The sequence below is a fragment of the Lepidothrix coronata genome, unplaced genomic scaffold (genome assembly GCF_001604755.1).
Source record: "Lepidothrix coronata isolate B3197 unplaced genomic scaffold, Lepidothrix_coronata-1.0 Scaffold0, whole genome shotgun sequence".
Taxonomy (NCBI): Eukaryota; Metazoa; Chordata; class Aves; order Passeriformes; family Pipridae; genus Lepidothrix; species Lepidothrix coronata.
In genome coordinates this window covers 16,254,178-16,273,875 of record NW_016690180.1, presented here as the reverse complement: position 1 = coordinate 16,273,875, position 19,698 = coordinate 16,254,178, and the positions used below count along the sequence as shown (strand labels likewise).

The 19,698-nt window shown below is 40.3% G+C and overlaps 1 protein-coding gene and 1 long non-coding RNA gene across 3 annotated transcripts in view; one reads left to right on the top strand and one right to left on the bottom strand.

Moving 5' to 3' along the window:
• PPARGC1A (PPARG coactivator 1 alpha) overlaps positions 1-19,698 on the bottom strand; it is a 367,599-nt gene that overhangs the window by 75,204 nt on the left and 272,697 nt on the right. The gene's annotated exons all lie outside the window — the stretch shown is intronic.
• LOC108504374 overlaps positions 3,032-19,698 on the top strand; it is a 28,362-nt gene continuing 11,695 nt past the window's right edge. Inside the window, exons 1-3 of one of the 2 annotated variants that reach the window (XR_001877091.1) lie at positions 3,032-3,273; positions 3,409-3,508; positions 10,285-10,368. This is a non-coding gene — a long non-coding RNA (uncharacterized LOC108504374). Of the gene's footprint in view, positions 3,274-3,408; positions 3,509-10,284; positions 10,369-19,698 lie in introns of those variants that run through there. The other variant, XR_001877098.1, reaches the window with a different exon arrangement.

The following is a 19,698-nucleotide window of genomic DNA, read 5'->3' as shown; positions in this document are numbered from 1 at the left end:
AAAAACTCTCCTATTTCCATAACACAGCCTACCTCCTCTAAAATGGCTTGTAAGGCGATTGCAGTGGAGCGCACGCAAGGCTGCAGCGCAGCACTGGAGAGAACAGCAACCTTTAAATACTCTAAAATCAAATCTTGTTTTACACAAAAACGCTATGGTAAAGTCGACATGAATGAAGCACCTTTGAGTGAAGGAACAGAAGGAAAGGCAGTGGACAGTTTTAGTGCCTCCTAGCAATTTTTTTTAATAAACTAGAGATGACAGACAGCGTTACCAACACATCTCTCATCTTCAAATATGACTTTCTTCAGAGAGAGCTCAGTGGAACTGAGTCAGCCTTTTTTCTTGGGCCTAGCTCTTGGCATTTTTCATACTAAAACAAAATATAATATGGAAATAATTCTGAACTGTAGGCATCTGACAGGATTTCAGTAACATTGGTCAGATTTTCTCTGCAACAATTTTAGGCAAACAAAAAATGAAAATATCACACAAAAAATCTAGAGTTGTTGGTGTGTTTTGATTTTTTTAAAAATATGCTTATGCATCAAGTCATTCTTTATAGAGTTATGCCTGGCTGTGGAGAAGGGCGAGCTTCCGCAGAAACTCCTGTGAGTGGGCAACAGAGCTTCACCTGCGCAGCAGCCAGTGCTCACTACTTGGCCTCTGAAGGTTCCAGGCTGCAGCAGAGGTCCCCTTCCCCAGCCACCCAGAGCTGCTGCACCCTGTTTTCCTGAGTCAGCCAAGGACAAGCCAAGAGGAGACTGGGTCACCTCATCACAACAGTGAGCGCAAAGCAACAGTTTCACGCAGACAAGGCTTCTGAAGGATCAGCTTCAGCTGACCTCTTAACTAGTAGTTTCTGCCAGACAAAATTGAGCCCTGAAGTTATTTTTAGCCAGAACACTTCATGAATTGCAGTTAACTTGCAATATGCAAACTAGTGACTAGTGCTAGAGGAATCCCTATGGGTTTGTGGTTCCACTCTCTGCTCAAAAGTCCAATTATTCATTTTTCTTAGAGCTGCAATATTAATCTAAAAAAGTTGCACAAATGGCAAGAGATGTCATCCTCCCTCCATCCCCAAATCAGATAACCAAAATAAAGGAAGATAAGCATTTAGCCCGGGGCTTATTAGCTATACAAAGTGCAGCTATAAAACTTTGGAGGCTGACCCTCCTCTAGCGACGCTTTTGACAAGAAATTTGTCAGTGCTTCCACCTCTGACTCAAGACCAAACAAGCCTGTGCAGAGATGGAATGGGAGAACTGCTAGACATAGAAAGGTTTGGGTGAGTTACTATTGTATTTTAATTTTATTCTATCCAAATCACTTGCCTATTTATCTGTATGAGAAAATGCAGTAAAACAAAAGAGGGGTTAAAGTAGCTGGAAGGGGTGACTGCTCTAAATACTTTGGAAGGGAATGAAAATCTTTAAATGGATTTAGGCAGGCTTTGAATCAGACCTTATTACAGAAGGTAGGACCAAGGCAGTTCAAAGCAGAAACTCCTCCACACACTTCCACCCTTTTTTTTTTTTTTTTTAAAAATTTTGTTCTACTCAGGCTTCTCCAGCTTTCCCCTGTGAATGGAACAGGGATAAAGCACAAAGATTGTGTCAACTACCACCTTTTTTGACATCTTCGTTCCCAAGAAATTTAGTATTTGCTGAACTGGTTAGTTATTCTTTTGGGACACTGGTTAGTTATTATTTTGTAAGTGGTTACCAGTGAAGATTCATGGTTCCTCCCCAAAAGTCTGTACTTTCATTATTTCATGTCTATCAACAAATAAGGCAAGTTTGTTACTTAATGTTTGTCCTTAATGGACCCTACCATCGTAAAATTCCCTGACAATCTGACACAATTAAACATTATTTGTTGTTTCCGCTCTTTTGAGCAGAAGAGCAAGCCAGGGCAATGCATTTAAACAAAAGCATGTAGGATTCCCACTGAAATAGAGACTTCACCAGAGTGCACCTTTCCTTTTTGCCCACTGCAGGCTCCTCCTTCCTCTCTGAGGAACAAAGAACCAAGTAAAAATAAGAAACTGTCTGAATGGAGGATTATTTTAATTTATGTTGCAAGTTGTTATGCAAAAAAAAGCTTGGGAAAAAAAAAACCAGTGAACCAACACCAAAGAGCACTTCATCATAATATTATTACCAATTTATTAAACAAAGATTGCATAGACTTGAGAAATGAGTGTGACACATCCCTGGGGGTTTTTTGGAGGTAGACCTCCACCTGTTTCATTCTCACATGCACTCCTGTTTACAAAGACAGGGAAAAATGTTTGCACTTCAGTTCAATGCAACACAATTTTACATTGTTTGCAGTTTTCTTTAAGGCGAGGTAGGAGCATGCACAGCCAGCTGGAGATGTACGTTTTGGGGAGACAGGGATACCATCTTCCAGGGAGACTGGTGGAAACACATGGCGCTTGTTAATTTATATCCTGGACAATGCTATAAATCGAAGCATTGCTGACAATTCCTGCCCAGTAAACATGCTCAATTTCATCTCCCGTAAAAAGGCAAGCAGGCACTAAATAGCAACACATTTTGATTTTCATTTAGCCACTTTAATGATAGGTGATGTTAGTGGAAAAAGATCATTTATCTTCAGATTTATTTTATATGAGATAAAAAGCCTTGCCAATTTTTTAAAATTCATTTACACAAGTGAATAAATCTTCCCAAACAATAAGTGGGAAAGTCATATTTCTTTAAGTTTGCTAAAATCTGAAAATGCTGATCTTGGAGTGAAATAGACAGCACTGGCATTTTAATCAAGATCATAAAGACTCCCGTTCTAAATAAGAAGCACAGCTATACTTCAGAAAAAAATATCTCTAATTCGGAGGAAAGCCTTTTTTAATGCATTTTGTCAGAAATCTCTGATAAATCAGGAGAGACACATGCAATCTTTATATCTCCTTCATTCTTAGAGCAGTTCCAATGTGAAGGCTACCTAAAAATAGACCGAACCTAACCTTTCAAATATCTATACTGCTGCATACCAGGAACGCAAGCTTTCAGTGCCTCTCATGGCTTTCAAGAGCCTTGTGCCTGTCTTCTCCTCTAGCACATTATCTCATGTTGCATATTACACCCAAGCATGAGACAAGCTGCAAGTTACAATGTGCAGTGTGTTGCAATATGTGATTTGTGTCCCTTCAGAACACACAAGCAGCAAGATCGTCAAAACCAGCCTTCCCTATTGGCTGTTTGATTTTTTGCCACAACAAGGACACCAACAACACTGAACCTAGTAAGTGGGGACGTGAAAATGAAGCTCTGCCCCAGCAGCTCTGCTCAGAAAGCATAAGCTGTCTGGTTTGCAGTACACCACTCTTAAAAATATGAAGGGGCACAATAAGGTCTTTTGTCTTATTGTTTTCTACAGTGCTTGCAGACACACTTCTACCCATCTAAAGAAGAGACTTTCCAACAGTGCACTGAACTCTTGATGACTGATGTAGAATTACAAGACAGCAGAATACATGGTAACTATTTCTTTGCATTACACTTTCTAAATTGTGATTCTTCTTGGCCTTAACAGTATAGATCAGATTCATCCCAAGCACAATCCCAGAAACTTCAGGTCAGTGGTACCTGAAAAATCAATAGCATTTAAGTTATAACATGGGAGATTTTGGCCCAGGCTGTACAAATACTTACTTTTATTGTAGATATTCTTCACTTGGTATTATGCTTCATTGAATGTATTTTGATGTTCTGTAATGCTAAATACTCTACTTAGCAGGTTCTTAAGCTCCACTAGGAGCTGGAATAGGCAAAATCTGTACTAAACCAGGTTGTGGGGCTGCCCTGGAGGCTCCGAGTGAGTTTGACTTTTGCTTACATGAAACAGAAAATCACCCTTGTACCAGTTGTTAGCTAGCTACTCCTAGCAGGAACAAGCTCATAAGGACTTGCTTTTCTTTGTTTACTGTCATGCTCTGCTCTGACAGAGTCAGAAGTTTGTCAAGGCATTTTACTCTGTCAAAAAATTAACAAAATAACTTATACTGATCAAATAATGGAACAAAGCAGCATCAGACTAAACAAATTCCTTCAAAGAATTTTGGATGGAAAATGTCTTACTGCTGACAGGGAGGCAAGAATAGCAAACAAAGGTATAGGAATAAAAACTACTCAATAAAATATAGATTTCATTATCACCACCTATTCAACTTAATTTTCTTGGCATCCATATCCCTAATGCAGGTTTGTGATAGATCGTACAATCACTTTTTAATTAAGCCCTACTGTGCTTTGTATTAAGAGCAAGGCAGTAGACATTATGGCACAATATATCTACCAAAATATTTAATGCTTATCCTTTTCATTTTGGTATTTAAAAGTTGTTCTCTTAGGAGGTGGTATCAGTATTTAACAACATTCTTGACAGTAAGTATAAAAACAAAAAGCTTCATACTTAATCTAGCCATGTCAAAACTGAAACCCCTTAAAATAATTGCTTTCTGAATATATGGTACTCCCATTGCATTATTTTATTATTACTCAGCTTGCAACATCTTAAGATGCAAAACTTGTTCTTTTCCTACATACTGATGAGATAGGAAGTGGCACGAGGATAGAAAACTGACATTTGACCAATACAGTTGAATGGTACACGAAACAGATGTTATCATGTCACAAAAGATATATTTAATGAGAAGCTGTAGAAGACTGGAAGCTTCCTGGGTTGGTAGTACTTTCTTTGGGGTTTAGCTCTCATTCGGTGTATTGCAGCTCTGCAGCCTGTGATGGGGCAGATCCTCTAAAAGAACAATGCTCTTCTTCCAGTGGAGTACTGGCACTTTTCAGAGGGCAACATTTACTTTAATTACTAAAATGTACCCAATTTCTTCCAAGAAAGAAAAGGCTGTTGTTGCATATATAATATGGTTTCAGTTTTTAATGCCAGAAATGAATCAGTAAACATAGTTCCATTATGGTATACTATTTCTTATTCTGTACCCATAGTAACCAAATTAATTTCAAGGCGCTGCTGGCATTAATTCAATCTGAAGCTCACACTTTGGATTTCACATAGGTGCCTTCATCCTATTCTTCTTCTCAACTAATAAAATGTTAATATATGGCAATATATTTATTTCTGGTTCAGTTCAAGTTGAGGTGTGCAGTACTTTGCAGAAACCTAATTAATATCAATCATATATTACAACATTGTGTGGTTTAGTATACAAAAAAAAATGGTGCTAGCACATGAGCATGAAACAGATGACCCAGGACTTCATTTCTAGCTGTAACTTCTCTGTTTCTAGGATAGGGAAGGCCAGTTTCTCCTTACCTTTCAATCTCCATTAAAAAAAAAATCCCTAACATACAGCAAAGAACTACAATAAATATATTACATAAGGAAAAAAAAACACACAAGAGTAAGGAGGTCTTGGAGGATGAGATACCGACAAAACCAGGACACTGCCCCTGTACCACCATGAGTTTGGTGTGCACTGGCAATAAGCTGCTCCCACAGTGACCCAGCAGTGCTGTCTTCAGCAGCACGCACTAATACAGGTTTTTCCACTGGGACCTACCAGCCTTCAGCCAAAAAATCCCATCCAGTTGATAGAAAAAAAGCATCTCCACATCCCAGGAACTGCACCTGAACTGCTCAGGAGACATAAGCAGTTCAATAGCTGTGGTGTTGACTAGACCTACTCTAGACCAGAGCAAAATGAAATACAGTTCTTTTGTCAGAACTTAATTTGGGCAACCTGAGACCCCAGGCACACTACTATTATAAAGTCTCAATATCTGCTCTACTCCCCATAGTTAAAGAGGTTTTGCAGCAACAGTTCATATTTCTTGGAGCCTTTTTTACCCAGCTGCTCCCACTCCCATGTATTCCCAGGAGCTCTAGTGTCCCCAAGTATTTTGGTGCTTTCAAAATGCCCATCTAAGAGAAATTACTGCACTGAATGGTGACCAGCTTGATCCAACCATGGCCAGAGCAACAGGGCCATATTCTGTCATCCTTATTCACTACATACAACAAGCAGTCCCATGAAAAGGGTGAGCTGGTGTGAAGAGTTAAGGCAAACCTTCTGGATGAGCAGAGAGAGTGTGGGTGAGCTGTGGCTCACCAGGTGAAGATCCTTGCTCTGAAAAGAATCACCATCATATGAGTGCATGGAAGCTCAGGCCTCAAGCCTTGCATGGGTCATAGAACTGCAGCAAAGCTTGGTTTTGGCTTTTGAACATCCCACCTTCTGGCAAAAGTCACAGAGATGTTTGAGCAAGCCCACAGCTTGGTTGCACTGGCAGCCCCATCCATGGACACAGAAGACTCAGTGGATCACTCCATCAGGCACATCACTCAAGGCTGTAAGCCCAGGCCTTTGCAAATGGAGCCATCTCAAACCAACCTGCACACCACAGGACTGCATTAAACACAGAGCCCCTCTGATCATTTCAGGTTCTTGCATCGGGAACTGAGCAGTAAAACTTTCAGGGGCCCTAGTGAGCCCCTGGGCACTCACACAGGGCTCTCTATGGCCTTGAGCCCTGCCTGCATACTGCATCCAAGGGCACAATATAGTCCTTCACTTTTACCAACTGCTATAGAATAAGAATTCCTAGAATGGCCCAAACCAGTTCAAATATGGGTACTTTCAGACTTCTTTTCTATTCCAAATTATGTGCTTTGCCAGCTTCAAAAAAACAAATGGAAAATACATCCCTAAATGTGCACCCTTGTGATCATTCCAAAAGGAAAGCAGCACCAAGTAGCTTAAAACGTTTGCTAGAAAAACTCTTTTCCATATCATGCAAATAGCAGACAAAAATAACTGCTAGGCAATTGATATACATACAAATATTGGTTATTTTAAACAGTAATTTGTTATTGAGGACATCTCACTGAAATATTATAATATTCAATTTCCTCTGCATTTGCATGGAAAAGGAGCTGGAGAGCGCATGATCATTCATTTAACTATTACGTAAATATGTCTATCTAAGATCACACGGCTTTCAAGCCAGAGTTCAAATACATGTTTAATGCATGAGAGTATGATGAAGAAACTTGTGAACTCACAGGTCTCATAGCCCAATCTCAATCAGATCCGAGCTTGGTGTAAATATGTACAGTATCGTGTGCTTTCAATAGCACCATGTCTCCAGGCAGCAGTCTGACATCAGCAAAGGAGACAGGTGGTTCCCTTTCCAAGCCGGGAGGGAAGAATAAAAGGAGTTAAGACAGTGTGTAAATATAGCAATATTTTTTCCTCAGTGTTTTGCTACAGTTTTCAACCCTTAATGAATCTTCAGTGCATGAACAATTCTCATAACATCTTTGATACAAATCAGTGAGTGGATGTCATGTCCTAAGATATTTATAACCTTAAAGGTAGTGGTAAGTGATACTGTTTGGCAGCCTTGGTTTAGAAGTGCTGAAGATACTTGCCTTTTGGTTTCATAAGAAAGGAGCTCCAAAAAGCCACAAAACCTCAGTTTCCTTGCTCTAAATGTATCCCTTTCATATAGCAGGTCACTGTTACTAATAATGCCTGTAAGAATGACAAACAACTGTCAGTCAGAGGCACAGAGTACATCACAACTGCTTTTAGATAGCTCAACTTTGTAAACTCTAACAGTGTGAGATATGCTAAACCCTGCACAATCCACAGTAGTTTGATTTTGAATTTCACATTACAAGAGTTCACACGTACACTAACCTGCATATAGAATAACCCAATTCGGCCTTTCTTTCTATCTGTACATAAATAGATACTTTTTTTTTACACAGTGACAGCCACTGCCTCTTAAACCATTTTCTTTTGTTGCATTTCCTTAGAAACACAAATCTTGTTCCTTGGCAGCAGTTGCTGTAAGTGCTGTACCACATGCCCAAACTAGTTCTCAGTCACAGCTTTAATTCACAGTAAGTGGCACGAAAGGAGGTCAACACTTCTCAGAAACCACTTTCAGTTCTTTGCTGCTTCAGTATCTATTCTATAAAGCCATCCGCCCTAACAGAAAGAAAGTTGTTTCTTATATTGTGTCCCTTGCTTTTTTATTATTGTCATCTTTATGGAATGGGCTGCAGAATGTATCTGATGGAATAAAAGAAGATTATTCCTGGAACCACATTCCTGGTCTCCCTTTTGCAAGATCCTAAAAATATAAGCAAAAAGAAAATAAAAATTAATACTTTCTGCAACAAAACCAAAACGCTCCTTTCTTTTTCAGTGCAAAAAGACTTTATATAAATGGCATCTTGCAACTCAGTGTCAATCACTGTGTCTTACTTTCAGTTCAATTTACTTGCTTACAGAATGATTGGTTTTTTTTATCAACCCGACCAAGACATCATGGAGCTTGAAAATCAAACAGCCTTCTTTTTGCCATGATGCATCACTGGCAAGAGGAATGTCCTTGCTGACAATATTTTGCTGTCACATTTGCCTCTACAGCTTCACTGCCTTCTCTGTGATCAATGAAAACAGATTTTGACCTCATCTATTTCATTTCAGACCATATTCTGCCCTGAGGCACATGAGTACAACCTATCATAGTTATAGTGGCAATTGGGGCAGAATTTGTTCCTTTCCTGACAATTCAATATGTGATTCATGAACCAGAATTGAATCCAGCTCTCCTTTCCTAGAGCTCCTCTGTTTCTTTGGCATTAGCATTAGTAAAAAAAGAAGCAAAGATGAATTTATGTTGGTCATATCAGCAGAACTGCCTGGGTAGTCAATAATCAGACTGCTCGGCAAGATGCTACCTGACCAAAAGTTAGTTACTGTATTTTATTTAAACAGCTTATTCTGTACTCTGCTTGCTTGCTTGACTTTTCCCTGTGTTTTTTAACTAATGGGATCGTAAGACCTGGAAAAACACCTCCTAGTCTTGAACATTTCTAATTGGCTTAATAAAGCAAACTGAAAAAAACATAATCCTCTCCACAACCATCACCTTAAAAAACATACCCATACTACTAGACGTGGAATACACAGTGTATTCACAGGGTATGCAGCACTAACTGGATGATCAAGTTTCCCATTAATCCCCAAGACAATGGACCACTTTTGAAAATACAGGCTCCATTTCTATTCATATGACCCAAAATGCCAACACCTGTATACATTCTTTCATACAACTCACTGCACAGCTGAGGTGAACACACTTCAGCACACACGGTCCAAAACGGATGCACAGGAATGCCCTCGGATGTACAGCACTCCACTGACCAACCTATGCTGTGGGGCACTCCCTCTGCACGACCTACAGAAGGAGGAGGGTCTGCTTGAGACCACCTTCAGAGCGTTGGCGCTTCAGAGCCCATAACAGGAGCTCATTTTGAACCCTGGAGGTCCCCAGTGTCTCCATGTCTCACTCAAGATGACAGGCCTCATATGCATATATTGTATTATAATTTTCTGCAGAACTCAGTTCCCAAGCAGAGGAAAGGTTGACATCACTTTGAAAACCACATCTAAGACATGTAATGAACTGCATACAGGAGACTAATCTATAGTAAATTTGATGAACAGTAAAAATAAACTCCTTAATATAACAAAAGCAGTAATCAACATATTGCATATTAGGCCTACAAAGCACCAATTATCTGATGAAGAGAAGTAATGCGAAATAGTTACAGTTTCCTTAGTTATTTAACTATTTACGCCAATGGAAGTCAAGGAAAACAATGCCTACAGAACCACACATGAAAACTCACATGAAGGATTTCAGCCAAGATTTGAGTTTAGATTTGAACATAAGGAGAAAAAACTCTTCATCAATAAAACAACAAAAATAAAGGTCACGACCTCCAAATCCTGCTGCATCTTGCTACTGTACTGGTTATGAGAATACAATTTTTGGAAGCAAATTATTTTAATTTCCCTTACCATTTAAGAAAAATGCATTCAAAGCAAAACACTGAGCCTGATCCTGCCCTTCTGCAACCCCATCAATAACAGCCTTACCACACACTAGAGTGAAGAAGGATTTATCCTTTCCCATGGGCCATGCTCTGAGTTCTTAATTCAACACTATATTCACCAACTTGTTCAGTGAGATTAGCTGTGGTTTCAAGTGTTATTCACCCAGGCAATGGGTCTACAAACACCCTCTTGCTCTGTATTGCCAGACCAAAGAAGATATGAATAATTTGGGACACATTACCAAAGGCTCAAAGTATCTTCTGTGGAGTTTTCTTTGGAGTGAGAGACCTTCCTGTGTGTGAAAATTGGCCTTGTAATGAAATAAATAGGACTCACTTCTCTTCCTTTCCTTTTTTTAGGTAGCATGACCTAAAAAAGGATTTGCAAACACACTTGGAGAGGAGAGAGATCTTGTGTCTATTGGATTTTTGTTTATTTTCTGCAGTTATTACAGAGAGTTTCTCAAAATTCTCAAACATCTGTGAATCTTATAAGGTTCATCTTTTCAAAGTGCAATGTGTCTAGCTTAAATTTCTTTTACTTCTTAGTATACTTATTACACTTACTGCAAACTATCCGAATGCCCACACAGTGCTTTAAATGGGGTTGCAAATATCCCTTGGATCACCATCAGCAAAAAGCTTCTCTTCCTAAAGGAAAGTAAAATTCAGCACGACTTTTTGATCTACTATTTGCTATTTTGTAAAACTGCAGGAAAACTTCTGCCTTAAGGGCCGAGCCCTGCTCCTTCGGCACTGAACCAGACCAAGAGGGGTCTGTCTGTGTGCTGCACCAGAGTCGTGCTTGGAGGCAGAGCACGACGAGCCTGCCAGAAGTGCTGATTCACTGCAGACACCAAAGAGGCTGCTTAGTAGCTAAGCTGGGGGGCAAAAAGATGGCACAGAGGAGAGGCATCTTCATCAGTGCAAATAAATAAACAGGAGGGAATGCCAGAGCTGTTGCAGAGACTGGATTCCCCGAGACCTCTGCTTAATACATGCATGTTAGTTCGCTTATTGGAACAAAACCTGTTAATACAGCTCTAGCCATAGGGGGGAAAATACTTGCAAATGCACAGAAGTCATGTAAATCAGAACTGATGCTCTATTTTACAAGAAAATTTCTCCATTAATAATTTCATGACTTAGAGCAAATGAGCATGGTTGGAAACAGGGGACCCTGCTGATACTAATCTGAAGGCATAAGATACTTTCGTTTCTCTCTCACATATATACCAGACGTACTCCTTGGCTCAAATCTGGGTGTGGACTAGGTGCTTTTGTGGCTAAAACACCACCTTCTAATTTGGTTAAGTCTACTAGTAACTTTTTTTGGTTTGGAGTCGCAAAATGTTGCATAAACCCTCCAGGATTTTAAAATCCAAATTCTCAGAGCTGTCACATTTATAATTAGAACGATCTGATACGACTGGCATTAGTGTGAGGTAGGAACATATCACAGAGGGCCAAGCAGACAAACTAAAATATTTCTCACCGTTAGAAAGGGAATTCTTCCAAGTAGAAATGTCAGTTGAGTCACAAGGGCTCTGTGCAAAAGTAGCACCTCTTCATCCTCATACCTACTCTTAGAAAGTCCTGCACTGTTGCTTAACTTAGTCCAACAGACCACACCACTTACCAAAGCCCTGACAACAGCCCTGGCTCCCTGTGTTAAACCCAGATTCTCCTCTGAGTAGAAAATTACTTTTCTCTAAGTGCAGGTTGTTTCGGAGCTACCTGTAACGCCCCCAGCCCATACATAAAGACAACATGTTCATATTGCATATAAAAAGAGATGTCCCCACACTGAAAAAAATGAGGTTTGATAAAACACCTTGTCACAGAATCCCTGGATGCAGAGCCAGTTGCAAGTGTAACCTTTTTATGTGCTGCTGAAAGTACTTTTCAAGTTGTTTACCTCCATATTGGAGAAGGAGAAAAAGGAAGTAAGAAAGGAGGGAAGGAGGGAGGGTACACTATTGTAGCTACTGAATCAGCAAACAAATGAGCGAGAGACAAAATGAGAATGGCTGTAAGGGACCTGGCACCATCAGCACGTTGAGTGAAACAATAAAAAAGAGCCTGGAAGAAAAGAGAAACACTGAATGCAGATACTAATTTTTCCTTTTTTTTTTTTTTTTCTGGAAGAGGATTTATGATGCCAGATTTCAGTTGCCTCTTAATAACAACACCTGGCTAAATACAAATGAAATTAATTTTACAGCTGCAATCTTTCCACATTTTGCACATGGTGATTTGCTGAAAGAAACCCTATCACAAGGTGTCAAAAAGGAACATAAAACATAACATGCAATATTTTTTGAGAGACATCAATTGTAATTATATGAAACCTAACAAAGCTGCTCCAGGGAGAGGCGGATAGAGCTGCACAGCAGAGAGCCTGGCCCGCCATGCAGATGGCAAAGCTCTATCCAGGCAAATACAGTGGGAAGGCCACAGGGGCTCACATGTATCAAACAATAACAACAATGTGTCTCTTCCTCCTGCTATCAGGTCACTGAAACCAATGTGAAAGTGGCATGGAGATGAAAATGCTATGGTCAGGTATTAGGTTAGAACTTCCTCCATGACCTGAAATTACAACCATCATCCCTCATACCTCTTACTTCCACATGACAACCCCCATCCCATATCCTAAACTAAATCACTGGTCTCAAAAGTTTTACTAGCACAGTATGTGTTGTTGCACTCTTCATTCCAATGTATTTAGTTTTTCTTGAAAATCAGTAGAAACTGCTCTGTAACAGAGACCTGGTATTAAAGCACACTTCTGACTAGCACTGTACCAGTGCTGTGTGGAAAGAAGAGATGGCTCCTCCAAGAAAATATGAAAAATTTCTGAATACTACATCTGAGAAACAAGGTGTGATACTTATTTCAGTGTTAAGACAGGAGTAGTTTACCTGCTCCTTCCTCTCCTTACCCCATGATCAGACTCTGGAAAATATTTCTGTTTCACTGCTTGGGAGAATGAAAGATGGTGCTGTCCTTTAGTCTGTGTACCACACCTACAAAATACATTTCCAGGAAAGTAGTATTTTCTGCGTTGCTTTCTGGTGGTGAGGGTCATATTATTAATGCATTTGGCTCACCTTCCTGCAACCAGGCACGCATACAACAGGAGAGGAGACCTGCAAACTGGGCACAGTTGTACTAAGAAAGCATCGGGTCCTTTAAAACACAAAATCCACAATTTCATGAAATGGGTCAGTGCTGAACAAAAATCTTCTTTCCTGGAATTAAAATAGGCAAGTTGCTTTCTGGTATTTCATGGGACTCACATATTATCACAAACATGATACACGTTAATTATGTTATAGCACCAAAAGGTCCCAATTTTTTATATTTTGCTCTTCTTTGAAACTACTAGGCTCTACACTGGCATGAACACATGGAAAGATATTGCCCCTGTGAGAAAGCAAAATAGTATACCAGCTTTCCTGGATAAACTATGGGTAAACTATGAAATGTGAACAGATGTCTTTTAAAGTATGAAGAATGACAACCAATTTTTAAAAATATGCTGAAGAAAACCCTTTGTAAGGTTTGGTTTTTTCCTTGCTTTGGTTTTCTGTATTAACACTTGGGCTTGCACTCAATATTAATCCCTCCCATATTTCTCAGCTCTTGTGTAGAAAACACACCACAGTCCTACAGCTGCGGCATTTCGAAGTCTGCACAACATGCTGTACATGCCATTGGTTGACATTTTATTGACAACAAAGGCCCGCAGCACAGCAGTGCTTTTAGAGATGGGATTAACATAATGAACTCTATCTTCATGGCTTTTTCATGGCATTTCTTTATATAAAAGAGTGAAAAAAGACCCAAACCAGAAACAAACATTTTTTTCCTATTCTTTTAGGACACAGTCCCCTCTGAAATAACTGTACACTCCTAAAGGAGAGAAAAAGTCTTTAAATAAAGGAACACATTTGTACTTGTAAGAAGAATGTAACTGCTGAAGAACTAGGGGGAAAAAAAAGTACTGACCTTTCTATGAGGTAAGAAGAGCTCAAGTGTGGGGCCTGCACTAGTACAACATTATAGCCGATTGAGTAAACTCCATCATGAGATAGTAACATGAACAATGCTGAGACCTCCTACCACGCAGAGACAGGCTGAAACAATTTTACAGCAATGCAAAACACCAAGGTTTCAAAATTCTTAAAACTACATGTACAAAATCCAGCAGGTATTGCTTTAAGTCAGTCCCAAGTCAAATGGTCCTCATGCATGAGCAGTACGCACAAACACAGCCACTGAACCCAGCCTAGGTTTGCCACATGCCCCGCCCATGTTTGCAGGATAGTCCCAAACGCAGGAAAGAGAGTAGCACCCTGAGCAGGAATCAGCAATTTTGTCTGCAAAGCTCTGATCCTCCCCTCTTAAAGCTTCAAGAAAACTCTTCAATGAAAAAGTTCTTGGCAGAGTTTTCATCTGTTCTTGGCTGGACTCGCTAGCCAAGTCTGAAGCACACAGAGATCTGGTTTATTTTTGTCCTAGTACATGAGTAAACCCCCACAATATTAATGTTTTTTACAGAATTAAGTGGAGCAATCACACAGACATCAGGCCAGCTTGAATGTAATTGCTAAAAAATGAATTTAGACAATTAGGAATTATGGTTTCTGACTTTTGCAAATTTTCTTTCTTTTCTTTTGGTCTGTCCCTTTCTGAAGTCCTGTATCCCAGCCTTCCTTTTAGTAGCCTCCTACAAACACATGAAAAAACTACCTATGTATCTACATGAGGAACTTATTCAGTCCCTTTAGTGGGTGAACACAGAAGAACATGGCAATTTGGTATGAACTCAAACTGCAATTTAATCAAATTAATGTTGCAAAGGTGCCTTAGTAAGAGATCAAAGTAAAAAAAAATGACTGTAAAAAAAAATCACAGTGGCCACCAATTGCAGCAAAAACCTGTCTGCAGCTGAATTGCCAGCAACAAACTAAAACATTATATCCACTTAGAAATTAAAAGGTGCAAACTAAACATGCAAACTGACTACAAAAATGGGGCAAATTACCCTGGTCACTGTGGAAGTACAGGGTATTCAGCAACTTTCCTAAAAGTTCTGTCAACTTGCAGAATCATAACTCAATTTCTCTAGGAAGTTCTGAGATCCTGAAAACCAAACACATTTGCGGACCATATCCAATCCCTCCACCCTGGTTCACAACCTTTGTTTAAGGAAGACAAGTAATCTGTATTGTGAAAAAAGGCTGTGCTCATTTTCCTAACGTACTTTCCTGTGACTTTCACCCTCAGTTATATAAGAGTGGGAAGCATGGACAATTCATTCTTAATGCTAGCTCAGTCCTGGCCTCTCCTGGGCACTGGCTGAAAATAATACTAAACCATGCTGAATCATTTACAGTAGCTTTATGATGTGGATTATCATTCAGCGAGGACTGACCTGACCTCATCACACTCATTTCATGCAGCAATGCAGACTGGACTCCAACCAGAGTCTAACAAATGCCACCCACATTTGGCACCAACACAAGTCATGCATTCATGTAGAAGGCTCACTCGTAGAATAAAACTGCTTTAAATTTATTCTTGAACTAAACTTTCAATAATTGTCATATCCTTGCCTCTTCTGTCAGCATGGGCAGTGCTTTAAAACTGTAAGCTGCTCAGACATATATGCAGTTTATTGTTTCAAGCAGCTTCCCTACTCTTATTTTCAGAAGGGTATTAGCCATTATGAGAAAATATTTTGTTAATCAATGCTTCCAGCAGTCACATAGATTTCTAATGCCTCTGCTAAAATAATGGTCCTTTATTCTGCTTCTTCCTCTAGACAGAGATTCTGGTCACAAGGCACAGGAACAATTTACCTCCTCTTAGACACAAGAGATACTGTGCTACAACACAATGCAAAAATGTGAGCTCCTCAGTCATGCAGGACCTGGTCATATGGCTGCCCACTGAATTCCTTCTCTTTCCACCATCATAAAAGGGAGTACAAGATGCTGTTGCCATTTATATTCCACTGATTACACAAGCTATTTTCATGGCAGGACTCTGCTGTTGCATTCCATCTCAGAGGCTGAACAGATTGAGCTTTTTTAGTGGATTCTATTAAAATAGATGTTGGTTCCAATAGGACAAATTCATCAGGTAGGGAGCTTTTACAATGAGTCATTTTAAGGTAATCTTTGTACACATGCTCTTCAAATAGCTTGAACTCTTTGAATGATAAAAGTACACAGAAACAATAGTAGCTGTGAGTGGAGAAGAAATGTTTTAAAAGCTGGTTTTGTTAAATGTTAAACCAGAAAATGAAACTCTGATTTTAGACTGGATTTTTCTATGGCTATTCCCATCCTTACTGATTTCTTTCTAGTATTAAAACTAAGGGAAACAAAGGTTTTAATTGCAGGACACTTTCACTTTTGCTCATGAACTGTCACTATCAATCATTTATGTTTTCTAGTGAACTCCTATACTAAATAAAAAGAGAATATAAGAATAAATCTTTTAAAAGGAATCAATTTGCTGCACATCAATCCCTGCAGGCCATGTGCTCATAAGTCAATAGTTTAAAATGAAAACATCTGATCAAGGTAATACACCTGTTAAAGGAGCATAAAATTCCAAACCCAATGGTAAAATATAAAGATTATGAAGCCTCTTAAAGGAGCCATCAAAGTAAACTATTACACAGATACATCTGCTTCATACCAGCACCTGCTCCATCAGTGCCACTCACAATAAATGAGCATTAGGACAAACATTTCATAGAGCATCTGCAGAAAATAGTTTTTTTCTGAAAGTAATTCAGCTCAAGAAAAGAAAAAAAATAATGATTTAGCACTGCATGCGCTTTCTAATAAAGTATCTCCAAGCAAGAAAAATATTAATGATCTGAGCTCATCACAAATCTGCACTAGCAATTTATCAGTCATGTTTTACAGACGGAGCAACTCCGATACACGATAGGCAGGGTGAAGTGACCAGCATGTTTGAGCGTGTTGAGAGCTGGGCTCAAGCACACTCCAAAGCTCACAGGGAATCAGTACTATCACTGCTACTATGAGTATTACTATTACACAGTTCAACCACTTGTTCTCTTTTTCCTACCTCAGCGGCTCTAACTTTTGCAGTTTTGCTGGAAGAGGAAATAAATCCCCTCACCAGCACAGGAATCCTTGCACTTTTCCAGTGTGTCATTTCCCCCCCTTCCTTCTCAAGCAATACAAATCCCACATGGAAACTCTCTGCCAACATACTCACTTATGCATGTGCTGGTGGTAGAGCCAAGGGAATTTTTGTTTCTCTTTTGTTTCCCTCCGGTTTTTTTTCTTTTAATTTAAACAAAGAGTGTTCATGGCTACATCTGAGGGACTTTTGAGCCCCTTTCCAAAAGCTTATGGGCCTTTTGAGTCTCAGTTGTAATTAGTCTCAACCATGTTTTGTAGTGCTTGTGATCCCAGTTGGCTTTGGCCCTGAGTTTAAAATGGAGGGAAGGGTTGGTAACTGGTTTTCCTTCTCAAGACTTTCTCCACCTTTCTCACTTATTTTTTTTTCTCAGGTTTTGCAGACATGAAAGGAAGAGAAATATGGTTGCATATACAGGGCCAGGGGAGCAGCACAATTTCTCCCAAGACCTGGCTCCCAACCAAACCAGTGGCCAAACCTCCTCTGGCTTCACAGCCCTGGGAAAGGCTTTCACAATGGTGCTAACACATATTTCACACTCCTGCATCTTCCCTTCGTGCAAAAGAAAGCTGATCCCAATACCTAAACTTTATGTCACCCTGGTCCCTGCCCATGGATGCTGCTGGGGGGCACAGGGTGCCAGCAGGCAGCTCCCAAGGGGGCACAGAGTGCCTCCCACCCAGCAGCACATGGACCCACATGAGGAGATAAGTGTGAACTAGAGCCCACCAGTGTTTCCCTTTTTGCTCCAGAGGCCACTGGTGTTAACGTTACCCTCCGCACTACCACATGAGTAATGCCACTCATGTGACCAAAATTTCCAGGTGCGGAATTTAAATTCTTTGCACCTTTGACTTACCTCATGAAGGAGAGACGCCATGGCCCCAGCTGCCTCAGCCTGCCAGAGACCACAGTCCTTCACCAGGAACCCAAGCTTTTTCATCTGGGACCCTCAAAAAAGGGCATTTAACACGTTTGTCAAAGTGGTTGAACAGTCAGGGCCACTGTCAGGCTTTATATAATGCTGCATTTTTGGCATTGTTTTTGAAATGCCCGGTGCAGGTGTCAGCCTGTTTAAAGGGTACAGTATGTGTGCACACCTCGCCTTCCCCGTCAGCACACGAATTGTTACCTCTCAGAATGTATTGCCTTGGCACTGCTGACATTTATGTAGAACAGTGAGGTCTATTTTGCCAGCTATGACTTCAGCGTCATTCTCAATAACTTTAAAAGATCAACCATAACGAAACAAAAAGGCTTCTGAATTTTATTGCCACGTGCTACCACAGGAAATATAAAATACAGGCACCTGTCACAACTGATCCTTCATTTTTTGAAAAAAAAGGAAGGAGAAAAAAAATCAAACAAAATAAAATAAAATTTAAAAAAAAAAAAAAAAGAAAAAGGGGGGGAAGCAACCATAGCCTGCAGAAGTGCTCTGATCTGTAAGACCACATTAAAACAGAGGAATGATTCAAANAAAAAAAAAAAAAAAGAAAAAGGGGGGGAAGCAACCATAGCCTGCAGAAGTGCTCTGATCTGTAAGACCACATTAAAACAGAGGAATGATTCAAAAATAGCCTTGTCTGAAACATGGCACCAAAGGTAAGTGCAGTGAAGGAGCACTCCCAGGCAGGGCAGGGCAGGGTAGAGCAGGTGCCTGCTTCGGGCATCACTCACAGGGCGACAAAGCTGCTCTGGAAAGAAGGGGTTAATATTAGCTGCGTGTTATACTCAGCGATGCCTTAAATAATCATCACATGGCTCCTGTAATCTGTTCCATGCTGTCAGCGCTGGGTTAGTCATAATAATATCAGATAAGAGCTGTTCAAAGTGACATACTAACCAACATGAGAGCCACATGACTTTCTGGCTACATGGCTGCCCTTCACCTGAACTTTGGCTTAGATAGTTTTATACCAGCACAAGGTGCACTGACGTCAGAGTGACTTCTCTGCATCGGCAGTGGAAAACCGCTAGCACCCCCAAGCACCCCACAGCCTGTCCTCTGCAGACAGGAGGTTCTGCTGCTGGGGCACCCTCTGGACATCTCCCTCCATTTTTTCTAAGCTGGCTGCAGGGTAAGGGAGGCAATTCTGGCAGGGGGCATGCAGGGTGACTTTTCCTTTTTTTACCACTACTTCCTGCCTCTCCCCTGCCTCCTCTGTTGCAGGCAGCCAAACAGAAGAGCAGAGAGGCTGGGGAGAGGCAAAGCAGGAGGACGAACCCTAGCTGGGGAGCAGGAGGGGGAGCAAAAGCAGGGGAGTGGTACTTGAAGGGAAGGAGGTGCCACAAGGAAAAGCAGCAAGGCTATGAGGATATGCAGCAGGGAGGGCAAAAGTGGGCAAAGAGGGAAACGAAATATTAGAAATATATATATAGAAATATATATATTAGAAATATTGGAAACAGAGAAATCAGTGCAAGAAATCAAGGTTTAAAAAACAAGGCCAAAACTAGTTGTTGCATGCCTTGAAAGACATCAGAAACAATGAAAATGCAAGAAAATGCAAGAGATCCAGCACTCACAAGGTGCCCACGGCCAGACCCAGAGAAAGGAAACAACTTCCTCTGTATCTT